This window comes from Schistocerca gregaria, chromosome 1 (assembly GCF_023897955.1).
Source record: "Schistocerca gregaria isolate iqSchGreg1 chromosome 1, iqSchGreg1.2, whole genome shotgun sequence".
Lineage (NCBI taxonomy): Eukaryota > Metazoa > Arthropoda > Insecta > Orthoptera > Acrididae > Schistocerca > Schistocerca gregaria.
In genome coordinates this window covers 909,326,068-909,341,212 of record NC_064920.1, presented here as the reverse complement: position 1 = coordinate 909,341,212, position 15,145 = coordinate 909,326,068, and the positions used below count along the sequence as shown (strand labels likewise).

Sequence of the window (15,145 nt, the reverse complement as noted above, 5' to 3'; positions counted from 1 at the left end):
CATAATTTTACTTTGTGACTTGCTGTCATTTTTTCTTCCATTTGGAATCGTGCATGTGAATTTAATTATTTTCATATATCTATCATAATATTGAAACATATGGTAATGCTGATCTAGTGTCTAAAAATGGAATATAAAGTAATATATTTATACTGATTGAGCAGTGGTGTAAAAAAATCCATTACAAGACATATTTTTTTTTTTAGATGGTGATCATCATACAAACATTTAAAATACAAATTCTTGTTGCACTATGAACAAAATAAAGTGAAGATTTAAATGAAAGAAGGGATATAAGTAAAACAAAATCCAAGCAAAATGAAGAATAGAAATAATGAATGCAGTAACATGGCTGGAAATGTAATATAATATAATGAAAGAGAACACATTAAATTGAAGTTGATATCTAATAATAATTACAATCGTGTATACAAAATTCCAAATGAAAGGAAAAAAATGAGAACGAATCAAAAAGTTAATACAATGGTTCAAATGATGTGCATAAGGATTAAAAATTAAGAAATTAGATTTAAACTAATTAAATGAATAAAAATAATGGTCAAAATCATTGTATAATGAATAAAACAACAAAAAATTAAAAACACCTGAAGAGACTCAAATTCACAACCATCTACTTGTGAGGAATGCTATATTGCTTGTCTATGTATTGCTACTATTTTGAAAGCTGTAGAGCATCATATGAAATTACAGCCCCCCGCACCACACCACACCCCACCCCACCACACCCCACCCCACCCCACCCCACCCCACCCCACCCCACCCCACTCCACTCCACTCCACTCCACTCCACGTTACTTGCAAACAATGGCCCACCAAGGTGAATGGCGGCATGATGTGATACCTGGGATCCCAACGTGCACAACCATATAGATGACTTCAAAAAGTCCTACCCATGAGGGGGTCTCCTTGCAAATACTTTGAACTTGCATCTTGCTTTATTTTGGACCAGGAAAATTTTTAGTAGTAGTACACTCACATCTTGCATTAAGATAGTTACCAAAATGACACCAGGAGAAAGTATCCTTTGCACTTGTTCAAATTCCGTCACAAACCAAATATCACGTTTATTTATGCATGTAATAAATTTCCCACAGTTGTTTAGAATCAAGCATGAAAATTGTTCTGTTACCTGATTTGCAAAATCTGTGCCTGACAATATTTCTGGTTAGTATGAAAAAGACAAATACTTCAAACAATAAAGCTGCATTTGAAAAACTCCATTTCTGCTGCACTCAATGAATTTTATTTTCACATTTGTCCTTGAACTGTCAGAATGTGTAAGAAAAATAACTTTGTGTTCCAAAACCATTAGATTTGTTAGGGTGCTACAGTTGTAGAGAACTTTAAAAATTATAAATTGAAATTATTTTGTGCCCCATTGCTCAGACTTTATGAACTATTTGAAAGAGAACATCACCACGACATTTGAAATTGTTGCTGTTACACAAATGTACACGACAATGGAAAATATTATTTGTAATGTGTATACTATTTTCTCTTCTTTGGTGACACATATTGTAGAATTTATTGCAGGCATTATTTACATTGGAAGCAGTGCAATATATCTTAGTGCTAATCTTCCTTGGAAATACACTTTATGGTAACCAGTGCCTCCTATGTCCATAAAGTTTCAAAACCTTTGCCTTGGTGTAAATTTTCCATTGCCTTCATTTGAATATTGTATTAATTTTCCTACAAGACATGTGACAGGAAAGTTGCAACTTGCCATTCTAAAAACTTGTTTGCTTTTCTAGTCACATGAAAACTGTTAAGTAACAAGTGCATGTTAAATATATCATCATTCCCCTTTAATACTTATGACAGGATCACTATTAATTTAAGTGTGACTAGACAAATAGGAAAACTATTACATGTGAGTGTGCATTTTATGTGGGTGACACTAGTGACAGCTGATGCACACAATTTTCAATATGCGTTGAATAGGATTATGCATGGATTAAATATATGCTATGCATAGACTGTGCCAATGACACATGAATCATTAAAGGTAATTCTAGGTAATTTTTTATTATGTTTTCTGTCTTGTTAATTTCATGTAGCAATGACAGAACTATGTTTCTCACTTTAATGTAGTATTAAAAAGAATGTAACTGCTTCTGCTGCAGTGGGTTCCTTTGTCAGAGTTTAGCATCACAGCACCAAATCAACAAATGTGCAGCTTGTTCCCATGTTTTGTATATTATTCAATAAATCATTGTTTTGCGTGTTTCTATTGTTGTTTGCCCAAATAGGTGCACGAAGTCATCATGCAGCAGTTGTGATGTATTTCCGAGAGTAGAAGTTGTCATGCTTACTGTATATTATGTAGCTGCGTATGTAAAAGAAGTATGTTTGCATTTATTTTTATTTTCTCCTCTCATAACTTGCCAGAATTGTTTTGTTATTGTGTGCCCCTTTATGTAATGTAAATTATTAGTTGTTTATTCCAACAAAAACAGTGTTTTATACTGTTGTAATTTAAAAATAGAAACCTAACTTGCATTTTGTATTTAGCGAGGGTTTTTTTAAAAATTAATAATGAAGAAATCCCACAGACGGGTTAAATTTAGAGCAACAATATTCTCATATCTAACTGAAGCCAGTAAAATGATTTTCCACTTAATTTTTGTTGTTAAGTTTTTCCATTGTTTTGCTGTTTTATCACTAAACTGTAAAATAATGTACTGCAGAGAGGCTGCTTTGCATTCTGAATGTTTATAGGAGAACATGTTTTGGGGAGTACTGGTTGTGATATTGATAGAGGTTTCCCAGGAAGATAATTGTAATACCAAGTGTGTGTGTGTGTGTGTGTGTGTGTGTGTGTGTGTGTGTGTGTGTGTGTGTGTGTGTGTGATAGTGAGAGACAGTTTCCCAAGAGGCAGCAAGAACACGAGACTAAATAGACTTTTATATATATACAATAAACAGTATATAATATATATACATATATATTATTAAAATACAGTAATTTATATGAAGGTAATGTATGGAAGTACCTTTTAACTTTTGTGTTTGTTTCAATTTGTAAATGTAATATAAAATGTTTGACAATTTCCGTGTTTTGTTCTTTTTTTTCCTCCCGTGAAATCCTAATATATGTTTTACTCATTCATTCATGCACGCTCGTGTGTGTGTGTGTGTGTGTGTGTGTGTATAAGGGGAAAGGATTAGACATGTGGCAGTTTTCTAAGTTTTGAACATCACTAAGAAAATAGAGCACTTGCAATTTCCATTACAGTTGTTTTACGTTCTTCTGGTGGAGGGGGGACGGAGTGGAAAAATAGATGTTGTGTTACTCCTTTATTGTGGCTACCATAGGTATTACTTTCATTTTTTTCCACCTTCCTTTTTGATTTCACTTTCAGGTTATACAACTTCATTATAAAATTTTAAGGTGTTTTTGTAGAGACTGAGTGAAAAACATCACCACTTACACTTAACTGTATAACCTATCAACAGTGTATGAAAAATAATAAGTATAGCATGGCCCTGACAATTTTGCAGAAGGACTTATTTTCTCTAGCAAATAAGTTGTAAGTCAGCTGCATATGTGAGAAGTTATCTAAAAACTTGTATTTCTCTATACAGTTTTTTTGAAATGTTTGTTTAACGTCCCTGGTAACCTTAACAATAATGTTTCAACCGTACTCTTGTGCTTTAGTTTTACATGCAAAGCGCTGAGCTACTGTCCTTTCATACTTCTTTACATACTGTGTTCGAAGATTGTTTGAGGTACACATTTTATAAGTAGGATGTAAATAGGGCTTGAATGTCATAGTTCCTTCATGCAGGGATGCTGTACCATTTCGAAGGGTGCATATTAATAACGTGGTTCTTTTTCTAGTTTTTATGTCTTTTTCTCTATTATGAATCATAACATTTTGCAACATGTACAACTCTTTGAAAATGTACCAACCACTACACTGAAATTTTACTTTTGTAACTTTGATTTTCCATTACACTGTTTTTTTCCCATTTTCATTGTACTTCCTTTATTAATTCCTGAGAGCGCACACAGTATGCCACTAGACATAATTTTGTTGCATTAAACATGATAGTTGATATTGATTCTCATTATCAAGTTCTACAGCTTTGAAGTTTTCATATCAAAGCAGGAGCTCACTCCTTAATTTTTGTTTTTATGTACAGTGAAGAGAGATATAGGTTGCAAACCATTTTCCCAAGGAGGGAAAACACTGAGTGCACTGAACTATAACAGAAATTTCCAAAAATAAAAAATGATCTTGACTGTTCCTAAACAATGAAAAATGATTAGCTTTTGTTAGGCAGGAAGCAAAATTGTAGCTCGTGTCAATCAGACTCCATTGTAGAGTGTCATTGTGTGCAAAAAGCCACCAGTTTTCCCCTCAAAAATCAACTTTGTACAGAGAAAAATGCAGATTGCTGCCAGGGATTGCTCATTAAAACCAGGTGTGTGGAGTTTAAACAGTATTGCAGAAACGTGTTAACAAATGTGCCTGTGTGTTAATGTAGACAACTGGATCTGAAAGAACTGTATGATCTCAAACAGTGCTATTCCCTTGAATATGGCAACTTTCTTTTGTGTAAAGCTGTGCCCTCAATTTGTTTTTTCATGTTGCCAAGTTTATTGTTATTTAAATGTATGTGTGATGTGACTTGCAATTAATTTGTGACAACATTACATAGCAAGAGTAATAGAGGCAGAAGCAGTAAATCGAGGTGTAATAGTTTAATACAACCTCTAGATTTACACTTGTGCAGTTTTGTGTGGTATTTATAATTAAATAATTGAGATTTTTGTGCAAGCAAATCCTCAACTCATGTTCACAAAATTCTGAATTGAAGATATCATTTGGTAATTATTTTTAAAATCTTATGTTCAGTTGTAAACTTATAGGATCACTATGATTTACCTAAGGAATTATGGTGGTGTAATAGAAAAATCTGCCACGTAAAAAAAAATTGCACTGCAATTATAGTCCCTTTTGAACTACCAAGCAGCAAAAATAGCTTGTATATTTTTATGTTGGGACAGGTAATAAAAAACAACTATAACGTGATGAAATATATAACAGAAGAAGAAACACTGATCAGCCAGAACATTATGACCAGCGACGTACAACCAATATAAACACATCCAGACAGCAGCATTGTCACCTCACAAGGATTGACTGCTAGTTGTCAGACACAAGCGCACTGCATGTAGTATCAATGACTGTGTGTGTGTGTGTGTGTGTGGAATGGAGAAGATGCACAATCTATCTGTGTTTGACTGAGGTAAGCTCTGGGAAACATGGTTCACCTGGGCATCCATGGTCCAATGGAGCTCACACAAGGCACCATGATGGCCATGGAGTATCGTATGCTGGTTGCAGACCACGTACACCCCTTCTTGACAATCATGTTTCCAATTGGCAGTGGCTTTTTCAAGAAGATAATGTTCCATGTCACAAGGCCAGATGTGCAATGGAGTGCTCCAATGAACACAGTGACAAGTCCCAGTTGATGTGCTGGCCCCCAACTCGCCAGAGCAGAACCCGTACACATCTGGAATGTGATTGAATTTGGTATCCGTGCTCATTGACCCCGTCTGTGAAATTTATGGGAATTAGGTGGCTTGAGTGTGCAAATATGGTGCCAACTCCATCTAGTGATCTACCAAAGCCTCATTGCTTCTGGCCACTAGGTGTTGCCAATGTTATCCATTCCAAAGGTGGACGCACCATTCTAAAGGTGGTCATTATGTTCTGGCTGATCAAACAGTACAGTATGAGTGCTCAGAAAATGTATTAGGCAACAGAGGAAGAACATACTGTCAGTATTGTCACAGAGTGTGGAAAAAGGAAAGCCCTTCCTAAAATTTGTTGCTTGTAAAGAAGGAAAAACAAAAGTAGCTACCTGTGCAATAAAATCGCTTGTGTGAGTAAATATTTAAGATAAATTTTGGGCTCTGGCTACACAGAATAAGAAGAAAACCCACATTAATCTGACTGGTGTGAGACCTTCAGCAGAAACATCGTGCCATGTGTCCACTGGAAGCCTCAAACTCCAATCTGTTTAGTACAGCATATCTCGCTGTGATGCGTAAAATTAAAAAGTTCAAAATGAACAAGGAATTGTACCTGATTTCCTGTACAATGGTGTCAACTCAATCAAGAAATACAAATTCGTGCACAGTACTGTGCTATGTATTGTACTAAAGAGTGGAGTGTGTGGCCACCGGTGGGCACATGGTGTCAAGCATGAACCTCTGCTGTGGACACAGCTGTAATGGTAATGGTAGTAGAAGAAGACAGACAGGAGGAAACATTGCAGTCAAAAAGTATAATTTTTCTTTGCATAGAGAGAGAGGGAGAGAGGACAGCTGTAAGTTTTTGTTAGTTGGGGGCTAAAGTAAAATAATTTGTAATACTTGTGTGAAATATTTTAATTTTTACACAGGGTGGTCCATCGGAAGTTTCGGATGAGATTATCTCAAAAACTATATATCGAGTAAAAATAGTGGGTAAGACAAGTTTATAAGCTCAAAGGGAGACATCAAATGATACTACATGTGACCCCCAGCCCCCACCCCCTTGGGTGAGGTGGGGGGCAACTTTTAAATCTTAAATGGAAACATCCATTTTTTACTGCAGATTCAGATTCTCCATAACAAAGTAATCAAGTTTTGTCTGGAATATTTTTTAAACCATTGACAGATGTCCGCCACGGTTTTTGATGGAGGGAGGCGGAATGGTATTAAAATCTGGTTAGGGAACTCTTCACAGTAGCATTACTCACCCAAGTGTGGCACTACCATGGTCAAACTGCGAACTGTTGCTCAGTATAAAGGTCGGTGCAATGCGATCAGATGTCACTTCACTTTCAGATTGTGAACCGTAAACATCAACTGACGAAAGTAAATTATTCTTTAGCGAAACATGGCTCACTATCCATCTACAGAGATTGTTGATATGATGTTAATTTTAGGTGAATGCCATAACAATTACGCTGTAGCTGCAACGTTGTATGCAAATCATTTCCCAAACAGATGACATCCAAGTGAAAACAACATTCAAAATTGCGCTCAATGAGCTCGAAATGGATACATGCACTGTCCACCTCGTCATCGTGAATACAATGAAAATAATACTCGTACCCTTATTGTTCTCGCCTGTGCTCAACTGGATCAGAGACAAACTGGAATATCGCAATTAACCGTTATGAGGATTTTGAAGACACATAATTATCATGCGATGGAAACCCAGTTCTAACCAAAGAAGGGAAAGCAGAAAGGTGGAAGGAGTATATAGGGGGCCTGTACAAGGGCGATGTACTTGAGGACAATATTATGTAAATGGAAGAGGATGTAGATGAAGATGAAATGGGAGATATGATACTGTGTGAAGAGTTTGACACAGCACTGAAAGACCTGAGTCGAAACAAGGCCCCAGGAGTAGACAACATTCCATTAGAACTACTGACGGCTTTGGGAGAGCCAGTCCTGACAAAACTCTACCATCTGGTGAGCAAGATGTATGAGACAGGCGAAATACCCTCAGACTTCAAGAAGAATATAATAATTCCAATCCCAAAGAAAGCAGGTGTTGACAGATGTGAAAATTACCGAACTATCAGTTTAATAAGTCACGGCTGCAAAATACTGACGTGAATTCTTTACAGATGAATGGAAAAACAAGTAGAAGCCTACCTTGGGGAAGATCAATTTGGATTCCGTAGAAATATTTGAACACGTGAGGCAATACTGGCCCTACGGTTTATCTTAGAAGCTAGATTAAGGAAAGGCAAACCTATGTTTCTAGCATTTGTAGACTTAGAGAAAGCTTTTGACAATGTTGACTGAAATACTCTCTTTCAAATTCTGAAGGTGGCAGGGGTAAAATATAGGGAGCGAAAGGCTATTTACAATTTGTATAGAAACCAAATGGCAGTTATAAGAGATGAGGGGCATGAAAGGGAAGCAGTGGTTGGGAAGGGAGTGAGACAGGGTTGCAGCCTCTCCCCGATGTTATTAAATCTGTATATTGAGCAAGCAGTGAAGGAAAGAAAAGAAAAATTTGGAGTAGGTATTAAAATCAATGGAGAAGAAATAAAAACTTTGATGTTCGCCATTGACATTGTAATTCTGTCAGAGACAGCAAAGGACTTGGAAGAGTAGTTGAACAGAATGGATAGTGTCTTGAAGGGAGAATATAAGATGAACATCAACAAAAGCAAAATGAGGATAATGGAATGTAGCCGAATTAAGTCGGATGATGCTGAGGATATTAGATAAGGAAAAGAGACGCTTAAAGTAGTAAAGGAGTTTTGCTATTTGGGGAGCAAAATAACTGATGATGGTCGAAGTAGAGAGAATATAAAATGTAGACTGGCAATGGGAAGGAAAGCGTTTCTGAAGAAGAGAAATTTGTTAACATCGAGTATTGATTTAAGTGTTAGGAAGTCATTTCTGAAAGTATTTGTGTGGAGTGTAGGCATGTATGGAAGTGAAATATGGACGATAAATAGTTTAGACAAGAAGAGAATAGACGCTTTCGAAATGTGGTGCTACAGAAGAATGCTGAAGATTAGATGGGTACATCACATAACTAATGAGGAGGTGTTGAATAGGATCGGGGAGAAGTTTGTGGCACAACTTGACTAGAAGAAGGGATCGTTTGGTACGACATGTTCTGAGGCATCAAGGGATCACCAATTTAGTATTGGAGGGCAGCGTTGGGGGTAAAAATCGTAGAGGGAGACCAAGAGATGAATACATCAAGCAGATTCAGAAGGATATAGGTTTCAGTTGGTACTAGGAGATGAAGAAGCTTGCACAGGATAGAGTAGCATGGAGAGCTGCATCAAACCAGTCTCAGGACTGAAGACCACTACAACAACAACATCATATCACACTGACACTGGCATTAACACTGAAAGATATGCAAATACGCATGCACGTCTGCCAATGTGCCTTGGAAATGATAAGAGATGACAATGATTTTTTTTTTTTGGATACATTATGTTCATCGATGAAGCCACATTAAAAAACAATGGCGAATTAAATCATCATGATTGTCATTGTTGGTCCCTTATCAGTCCACACTGGCACAGATCACTTACAGAACACAAATGGTCGTTAATGGTCTGGTCTGTAATTTTAAACGGTTACTTGATAGGACCACAGTTTTTGACTGAAATGTTACTGGGGAATCTTATTTACAACTTCTCCACAATGATTTGTTAGAGCTAATGGAAGATGTTGATTTAGAAACTAGGCAATGAATGTGGTTCCAACAGGACAGAGCAGCTCCCCATTATGCTAAAAATGAGCGGAATGTTTTAAATTTACGGTACCCTGGTCGGTGGATAGGATGCGGCAGACCAATTCAGTGGACTCCCAAGTTCACCAGACCTAACATCTGATTTTTCTTGTGCGGTTATTTAAAATATACTGTTTATGAAAAACAGCCCGGAACCCAAAAGGATATGGAGCAATGCATTCAAAGAGTCTGTGCAGCCATACCACGGGATGTGCTGCTCAAAACTGTGGACAACTTTTGCAGATGACTGACTTTATGCATTGAAGCAAATGGGGATAATTTTGAACAATTTTTTCATGGCTAATTTCATTAATTAAGCATCCTAAATTGTGAGAGGCAAGGGGTCTCACACTAATCAAGCACTCCAACATGTGAGAGGCAAGGGGACTCACATTAATGAAGCACCCCAACAAGTGAGAGGCAAGGGGACTCACACCAATGAAGCACTCCATGGGAACATCATTCTACATCGATGTCATTGTTCCTGGGTAACGCTAAAAGTAGGGTCATTTTGTATAAAAATAGCTTAATTTGGCATAAGAACAGAATTGGTGCTCATTTTTTATCGATTTGATGTGTCTTTCTAGGATAATTCTAAATAAATCAGAGTTCTTCCCGAATTTTACTTTTTTCTCGATTTCAGCACCATCTGTCTATGGTTTAACAAAATGTTTCAGAAAAAACTTGATTACTTTTTATGGAGTATCTGAATCTGCAATAAAAATGGGTGCTTCCATTTAAGATTTAAAAGTTCAAGGGGCGGGGGCTGGAGGTCATGTGTAGTATCATTTGATGCCCCCCTTTGAGTTTATGAACTTGTCTTGTTGTTGTTGTGGTCTTCAGTCCTGAAACTGGTTTGATGCAGCTCTCCATGCTACTCTATCCGGTGCAAGCTTCTTCATCTCCCAGTACCTACTGCAACCTACATCCTTCTGAAACTTGTCTTATTCACTATTTTTACCTGATGTATAGTTTTCGTGATAATTTCATCCGAAACTTCAGATGGACCACCCTGTATATACTTGACATTATCAAGTTATGGGACAGTCTAGATTAATCTAGAATCAGAAGTCCAACTTAAAACAGCCAAGAACACTATTGTACAGCATTTATTGTGATGACCAATTTCAGCAAACTATGTTACCATCATCATATCTGTAAAGTATAGATCAACATATTGAACCACACTGGGATCGAACGTAAAGAGATGTAATAAAATTTTACATAAACATGGACTATATCACGGAATATAACATAACTTCTGCAGTACATTTCACAGAAACTTGATCAAATGCATATTATGCTGTGTCATGTCATACAATGACACTTCATTAATGTGGGAACAATAGTATATCCTCAAATCAAGCTTAAAATAACTATTATATAAAACAATGCACATGTTGCACTGATTATATAAGTTCATGTTTGCACATTAGCAGAATGAAGACAGATTCTCAAGTGAACATCACAGATGTTAGAACCAGCCACCATGTGGCACTGTGGCAGTAGTTACAAAAAGAAAAATACCTTACGTCATGTGAAGTATAAAGGCAAACCAATGATCCAAGAATGTTATACTGTAGACATACACTAAATAATCCAGATCAGAGTGTGTTACACTTATTTTGTCATAATACTTTTAAAGTAACATATATAAAATTTAAACCATCCTATAACACTTAACAGGAAGCACTGTATCTTCAATATATCATGTAATACTAAGGTAGTGAAGCCAATCATATGGCATGTTCGTATACAAGAAAAATATAAACGTCATAATATGCAGACAGCATAAAAGCTCGACAACCATACGCTATTGTTCGTTACCTCAACATAGAAGACATGAAGGAACTGCAAAGGGAACATCAAGTGTTATGGTCATAACTACCACAAACATGTTATTACATGTACAGCAACCGTACAGTGAAATCACTTAGCTGGCTTTATAGAAATCACGGTATCCACACTATCAAGTACAGCAACCATACAGTGAAATCACTTAGCTGGCTTTATACAAATCACGGTATCCACACTATCAAGTACAGCAACCATACAGTTAAATCACTTAGCTGGCTTTATACAAATCACAGTATTCACATTATCCACATGTAACTTGACATTTAGGTACTAGCAAGGTGCTTGAGGTCTTGGTGTGCAAGGTACGGATGACAAGATACTAGGAATAAATAGCTTAATCCTTATTATGTGATACAATGAACTTGTTGTAGAATATAATCAATTACTCTACTCATAAAAACCATGAACAAGTCATTACAGTCATAAAAGCTATATAAATTGGGCCATGTATCTTGCTATAAACAATTCACATTATCAACTTGTAGCTCGATGTTTATGTATCACCATAGTGCTTGAAGTCTATGTATGAAATAGAAACTGACAGGCACAAATGGAATGACTAGGATAGCTCCAAAATTTATCATATTGTTATGTTTAAATTTCTATATTTTCACAAAACGCACAGTGTGACCAGAGATGTCACAACCTAATAGCGTGTCACGCAATGTCTACATGACATGTGTCTTAAGTGCATAAAATAATGTCCGAGGCCAAAAAAAGGCTCACACTAGTATTCATAATAAAAACACTTTCAAAACAGGAAGGATAGCATTAGCAATATTCATTGTGAAATGACAGCCTTACATAATGTTTCCAAAGGGATAAGGTTAGATGTCTTAGAAAATCTAAAAATTTATATTTATAAGAAAATATCTCAGAATTTGTTGTATGACAAGTTAGAATCTGATGAGAAAATTAATTTTACTATTTTTGATGAGTTTTTGTGTTTTGTTTTCATGAAATTTCTTTTGTCAAGATGATTTGCCTCTATAATTTCATGAAAGTTGAGGTCTCCTTATATTGATTCCCTTTGCTGAGGTCTACATTGTTGCATTGTTTAATAGAATATATCAGGGTAGTCTTATTATTTATAGGGGTCAAAAAATGGTTCAAATAGCTCTGAGCACTGTGGGACTTAACTGATGAGGTCATCAGTCCCCTAGAACTTAGAACTACTTAAACCTAACTAAACTAAGGACATCACACACATCCATCACGAGGTAGGATTTGAACCTGCGACCATAGCAGTTGCGTGGTTCCAGACTGTAGTGCCTAGAAACGCTCGGCCACCCTAGCCGGCTTATAGGGGTCATCTTACATTTAGAGATGAAGCTTTGGCCACTGAGATCACTTGCAGATTTATTTTCAAAACTTCTAAAGGGCAGGACTCTGCAAAGGTACTTGTGTTTCAGCAGGCTAGAGCTATCCTGATACATTGAAGCACCTGATACAGTTTGATGTAGTTTGTACAATCACCTGACATTGACTCACTTGGTGACAGTGCAAGGAGATATGCAAGAAACTATGAACTAGCCGCTACAATAGTCTATTGCTCTGACTAAAATTTGACAGCTTTGTGAAATGCAGGAGAAAATAGCATTATATTCTATCATCTTACAGATTTTTGTTGTATTTGGACAGTTCTGCAATAAACATTCCCTTACGTATGGATACGATATACCAACTTTAATGCCACTTTTTAAGTGAAGGTAACATCCAAAAAACACTAGTTGATTCAGGATCCAGACCAGTACTTTATTTGGACATGAAAGACTGTAATGATTTACTAAGGCTACAGTCACAGTGGCTCCGATATAGGTGGATTCCGCCTACAACCAACATCAGCTGGAGACCGACAATCCTTTCAAATCAGTATGCCATTTTGTGTGCAGTCACACTATTGCTGATCTTATCTCCCAGCTGTACAGACTTCAGATGACAATTGTTGAAATTCAGATCAGTTTATTTTCATCATTCAAATCCAATTCTTGCATACGAAATGTGGAGCGGAGAAACTGATACATATAGTCCAAGAAAGAGTGAGTTTGTGGCGTCCTGAGGATGAAAATATCATAACTGGGATATAGGTAGGAAACTATGGACTGAAATTGCAGGTTTATTCGAAACCTGAAATAGACAAAATCCTTAGTGGAAATTTTAGGTGTAGATTACAACCTCACATGAAAAGTGTGGCGCATTTTACATGCTTACACCTACTGTACTGGATCTTGTTTGTGCCAGGTTGCCATTAGTTGTCTGCAAATTATTATTACTGCTTACTAGCATTTTAATATGAAGTGGTCTGCAAATGTGGTGCACGGTATGTATTTCTACTTTTATGCGCTGCAGGTTGTCAGAGTAACTTATGCTACACTTTAATCATGTGCTGTATGACAGTCATTGAAGGTTAATTGACTTATTTCTGCACATCTTTAAACAAATACAAAGAAACAGAGTATTTATAATGCTTTTCAAGATGACCATGAATCACCTCGCATATGTAACAAAATGTGTCTCCGATCATCTCATATATTGTCTGGTTATTCCAATAACTGAGGACAGCATTGCCAAAGCTTACATGATAACATCAGCAGACAGCTTGATAACCATGCGCCCAATCACATTCGTCAGTTTTTGGCAGGATCGAGGACGTTAGGTTAGGTTACAATTTATTTTATGTATTAGGTTATGTTTTAACCTCCAAGGACAGGATGGATACCACAATGCCTCTGCGCTTGAAGACGAGTCCTGCAGTGCGGCTTTTGCTATTGAAAGATGTGTGTAAATGAGATATATCTGTCTCAAAAAGAACCTAGCAAGTACTGTACATTCTGTCCAAAGTAACTGGAATTATCAGACAAGTTTTACAAATAGACAAGAATGCTTTAACTTTGTGACGCCACTTGCCTTCTCTCACCAGCAATTAGCGTCAGAAGGGGCCACCACCTCAGAAGCTAACAGGCTGTAATTGATATTTACTATATTTATATGCATGTGTTACGAAAATAAGTAGTTACAATCATACACTGCACAAAGATCTATTGTCACTTCCAGTTTTACTTGAACCAGGACTGCATCTTTAATGTGAGAATCGGATTTTTTTAATAGACCTCAAATCACACTTGTCCAAGTAGGGGCCTACTTGAAACCTGTTTTGCTGAATGTATTTGATATTGTGCAGGCATATGTCAATTAACCTTCAATAACTGTCATTCAGTATACGATTGAAAGACAAATATAAAGTTTAGTATAAGATGCCCTGAACACATAATGCACTGAAAAGTGGAAACACATACATTAACCACATGTGCAAACCACTTCATGTAATGGTATCACCACCCTACTTCCATAAAAACACCAGTAAGCAATGATAATTATTTGTAGATAGCTGATGTCCACTTACCACAACCCAAAATGATCCACTACATTAACTTAAGCAAAAGATAAGCCTCCTTGACACTGGAACAAATTATTTTTCATGAAATGATAATGAAATCAAGACCCTAAACTGTCAAGAGGTGTTGAAATATATCAACAAGGACAATTGAAAATGAATGCCCTGACCAGGACTCGAACCCGGGATCTCCTGCTTACATGGCAGATGCTCTATCCATCTGAGCCACCGAGGGCACAGAGGATAGTGCGACTGCAGGGGTTTATCCCTTGCACACTCCCCGTGAGACCCACGTTCCCAACTAAATGTCCACACACTGCATCTGTAGTGCCCCTGCCTATTACACTCATTACTCAAGGCAGATAATCTTACTGAGTCCCGTAAGAGTTCAGGCAATGCATGTGCATCCAACACAGAAGAAGAAGAAGAAGGTCAATGGCTGAAAGAACAGATACCATCTTAAAATAATTATTTTTCAGGATTATAACCCATACCTAAAATTTCTGATAAAGATTTTGCCTACTTGTGGTTTCCAATAAACCTGTGATTTCAGCCCATAGTTTCCAAAATGTATTCCGGTTATGATATT

The 15,145-nt window shown here is 36.8% G+C and overlaps 1 non-coding gene across 1 annotated transcript; it reads right to left on the bottom strand.

Annotated features, from left to right (window-relative positions):
- Window positions 1-14,717: 14,717 nt before the first annotated feature.
- Window positions 14,718-14,792, bottom strand: Trnat-ugu (transfer RNA threonine (anticodon UGU)). The gene has a single exon. It is a non-coding gene; the product is annotated as a tRNA-Thr (tRNA).
- Window positions 14,793-15,145: the final 353 nt, after the last annotated feature.